The sequence below is a fragment of the Littorina saxatilis genome, linkage group LG9 (assembly GCF_037325665.1).
Source record: "Littorina saxatilis isolate snail1 linkage group LG9, US_GU_Lsax_2.0, whole genome shotgun sequence".
Lineage (NCBI taxonomy): Eukaryota > Metazoa > Mollusca > Gastropoda > Littorinimorpha > Littorinidae > Littorina > Littorina saxatilis.
Window position 1 is genome coordinate 16,590,617 of NC_090253.1, and position 5,000 is coordinate 16,595,616.

Consider the following 5,000-nt stretch of genomic DNA (forward strand, 5'->3'; position numbering starts at 1 on the left):
CACATTTTAGGTTTCTATACAATGAGAAAATAACAAAGTGTTGTTGACTTTTCATGCAAGGAGGTCGATCCTTGCAATTTTGCATATTATGTTTGTTCTCGTATGTTAGCTTAAGACGGGAAAGTCAGACGCAAGCGAAGGGAAATTACCAGATCACGCTCACAAGTGTGTACTAAAAGTCACATCAAATCCAATCTTCGGCCACTGTGAGGCCACTAAATGAGAAACAGATGACAGGCACTCCGCCACTTCTGCTGAAGGACATAGCAGGTACTTGGCTACACTTCACTGCGCCACATGAGTGATTCCATTTTCCGTTCGGCAATCAGTCTGTCTCACGCACAAATTGTCAAGGGTAATTTTAAACTGAGTCTAATTTTGTCAGACACTGGGCAAGTTTTAATACCGGACCTTCAACATTGACGATTGGGGTCTAAAAAACACATTCCTTCCTTATAAACGATTCAGAGAAAATCCCCCTCCCCCCCCCCCCCCCCCCCCCCCCCCCCCCACTCTATACCCCCACCCCCTTGCATTTTGAAATCTCCTAACATTATCTGAAATTGAAGCTGGCGTTAGAAAGCATGACTGAAACCCCACCGCTGTTAATCTCCTTCTCGATAAAAGAAGATATACACGTATTGTACGGCCGTTTTCTCAAGGCTGTCCAAATGAAGTGCTATCTGAATTTAACTCTTAAAAAAAAAAAGACTAATACGGGTTTTTTTTATTATTTTTTTTTTAATAAGCCACGCCCCGGACTGCGCGCGCAACACATGCAGACGACGCATATATGTGTAGTAAGTTTGTCGGAACTTTGGCGGAGTAATTTGATAGAGTTTTTAGATTGTGTCAACGACTGTAGACGTGATGTAACTTACAGATAAATTATATCTGAGCTTAAAAAAGTGTTTATTTTCAATAAAAATCGGTTCGGGTAGCGATGTGATGTTAATCTAGCAAATCAACAGGGCTACTTCCTAATGGACCGAAGTTCTGTGGGACTGAAGAATCATCAACCGATGTGAACTGCTATTTGTTTAGGTGGTTCAGTCTTTCCCCATCGGCAGCCCTGTAAGCTTACATTTACTGAAAAAAATCCTGTTTCATTTTTCTCTTTGAGTAAGAATATTTGTCCGCAGCTTACGGACTAACCCGTTCGATAGTATTACTTGGGTATAAACTTCCTTCCCAGATTGTCTCTGTCTCATCGCAAAATTACACAAACATTTTTCAATTTACAATATTTTACTTTGTCATTTTTTTCCCTGTTCGACGACTCTTCCGACTATGTGAGTGTGTATGCGTATGTTGAATCCGATTACGCTTGTCCGCTAAACTGAAACGTGATCGAAATGACATTCGATCGATATTGACACTAACTAGTTTTAAAAAAATGTATTCACACGCATACGCACACGTGCACTTTTGCAGTCCCATGCACTGACCGCTGGTTCTACCTTGTGCGCTTGTCCGGAGTTTTTCTTTGTTTCTTTTTTAATTTGAGGTAATCGATAATAGCGTGGCATGAAATACAATTTTGCGAAAACCCGGTGAAAACATATCGCTCCAATGAATGCTGTCCATCATGTGCGAGGTCGGGAAAAGTGTTACACGTATCGCATGAAAACAAAGAGTGTACAGATAAAACTGAAAAGGAATTAAAGCGGAGAAGTCGGCAACTCAGTCAAACCACCTCTAATAAAGTGACAAATAGTACTAAACTATCGACTACTAAGATTCATTTGATTTTGTAACCAATAATTTAGTTTTTGTTTTTGACGGCGCCATCAATTTAAAAGAAATGCATCTTTTCTGGTTCACATTTAAATTAAAAAAAAAATAAAAAAAACTACCTTTCTTGTTTTTTGATTCACATTTAGATAGTCAGCATTATATCATTTACATTTAACGTATACTGCATCCCGGTATCAGCATGCTTATTATACAATAAAATAAAAACAGCGCTAGCATACCATGAACATAATTAATTTCCTTGTAAATCTGTTTTGCTTCTTTCTTTATTTATTTATTTGTGTGGGGTGTTTTTTTGCGTGTTTATTTTGGGGAGAGTGTTTTATTGTTCCTCAAAAGCACTTTGGTCAATATCCCTTTAACTTTGAACTACCGTTCAGTTTGAGGACAGAATGCAATTCTTTTATTTTTGGACAACAACACTGTTGGGGTTGATGTACAAAATTGATGGTTGACTGATCAAAAGATCAAAATATTGTGTGCGATATCTGTTCCTTTAAACCTTTCGTTTAACCAGCAGGTGACATATGGCATGGCACGGCCCCCGTTTGACCACCCAGGCTCTCCCTCGCCCACTTTGTCCCCGCAAGTTTTTTTGCTACCTTTTCTATATGCACTGTCAATAACATTTTTTGAGGCGAATTTGTCGTTTGCTTGCAAAAAAAAAAGATAGTTAATTATCAGATCAGCTTTGTAAAGGAGATACTAAAAACCGCACATAATTATTCAAAAAAAGTCTGATGCGTGGCGACAACTGCCGCTCCGACTGAAGGGCTATTTACTGAAAAGGAAGGTGGGGGGGGGGGGGGGTCCTGGGGAGAGGTGGAGGGGTGGTGGGCAAAATGAGACAGAGCCGATACGATTACGATGTGGAGGGGGGGGGGGGGGGCAGCAAATGTTCGCATGCACATGGTGGTCAGTAACTTTAGTAACACAAATCGACGTTTGATTTTAATCCCACACAGATGTGTTAATTTTTCTTTTGTTATTTTCTTTTTTCTGTCAAAATGTATAAATGAAAAACGTGACAGGCTGGATAAAATTTATCTGAGTGAAACGTTATTTCTTTCAGGGTCCGCATTGGTTTCTAAAAAAACAATAGTGTTTAATTTTAACTTGATTTCATTTACATGAATTCAAATCAGAAACGAAGAAAATATCATAACCCCGCAATATAACAGTGTCACAGAATCGTGAAACAATTCCGTGAAAACATTCTCTCAATGCTGACAATGTCTTGGTGCGTGGTTCTCACATGTGGTGTCCAGTTGTCCATCTTAGCTAATTTAAATTCCGCGTGTGATGTTTTAAGTGGGCCTATTGGGACGAAGCTGAGTAGATTCGGGATGCGAAAATCAGCAGATTATACGATTTTATGATCCGCGGCAGAGACTATCAAGTGCGGTCGGATCGAGTCCAGGTGTGATTTTCGCGTTCTACTTACAGTCGTTTTATCTCAGCTGATAACTCCTTGCCAAATGGTGGCAAAAACGCTCAATGGAAAGTGACATCGCATGCGTTGGGAAGACCGTGGGAAAATATTGAGACCTCAGAATAGGGTCCTACGATTGACCAAAGCAAAAATAATACGACAACACATCATAGTGTGTGTGTGTTTCTGCACGCGGTCTGTTTCTCATAAGACACGCAATAAGCACACCCTGGTCGTAAGGGAAAATAGCCTAACATGGACAACTGCCTGATATGGACCACCTCCTGTTCTGACAAACTAACGGTGCTATAGGTCTCAAAACAATGTCATTCTTTGGATAACTTGCATATATATGCGATATAAACATTTGTAACCACACAATAAGCTAAGCTTATATTAAATGTGGTTATAAATATGTACATCTAGATAGGAATTATTATTTCACGTTATGTCAAGGTCAGAGAATCGCTTATCCCCTTGTTATAAATGTAAGACAGACAAGATACAATTTTTACCCAAAAAAAGAGGAAAAGATACAGCAAAAGAATCAGAGGATGTGACAGAGGACGGGAAGAGAGTTAATTTTATTTTTCAGCAAGCAAGGGGGGGGGGGGGGGTCAGAGAGACGATTACTGTTACAGACTTGCCAATTCAATGTTCCTGCAGCAGCAATAATTTCATCCAAAATGTTGTCCAAACTAATTAAGCTTAGATTACTCATAATTTATGAATACAAAGAAAAGCCTTCAAGAAAGATTCACTCAAACTTGATTAAATCCCCAGATGAAGCATCCGTCGCGTCGCACATATGGAAACATGCGTTCTTTGATATTACTGTTGCGATCGGTTTTGACGCTGCCGCCACCTCGCCGCAACTATCGTGCTGCCATCGCGTCGCGATATGGAAACACAGCTTAAGACTATGCATATAATACTGCTGGTTTTCTCTTCATTCTTCTCAAAATGTCGGTCTCTGTCTGTCTGTCCCTGTTTGTGTGTCTCTCTATCTCTATCTCGCACTAATTCTGTCGGTCGGTCCGTCTCTCTGTCTGTCTCTCTGTATTTCTAGCTCTGTCTCTCTTTTTGTCTTTTTCTTACTCTCTCAGTTTATTAAAACAAAACAAAAACAAGAAGGGCAAAGCCCATACGACTCACATGCTTGACCTTGACCTTTACATGACCTTGACCTTCAGGGTCAAGGTCAAATAACTAAACCTAGTAATGACATCATACACTAAGAACTGCTTTAGACATTTTTCCTACCAAAATACAATGTGACCTTGACCCAAGGTGAAGGTCATCCAAGGTCATGCAACACAAAGCTGTTCATTCAAGACATAGGAAGTACAATGGTGCTTATTGGCTCTTTCTACCATGAGATATGGTCACTTTTAGTGGTTCACTACCTTATTTTGGTCACATTTCATAAGGGTCAAAGTGACCTTGACCTTGATCATATGTGACCAAATGTGTCTCATGATGAAAGCATAACATGTGCCCCACATAATTTTTAAGTTTGAAACAGTTATCTTCCATAGTTCAGGGTCAAGGTCGCCTTTTTTCAAGCCCATGGAAACTGGGTTTTCCAGCACGACAACGCGCGCCCCCACACCGCCAGGGCCACTCAGGATCTCCTGCACTGCTCAGGCATCCAGGTGATGCCTTGGCCAGCGTTATCTCCTGACATGAATCCTATTGAGCAATTTTGGGACTTGCTCCAGACACAGCTCAACAGGGTGGTCCCAAGGCCCACAACTGTCGCTGATCTTGATCGGGCCGTCCGGCAGGCCTGGAGCAACATTCCCAGGCAAGC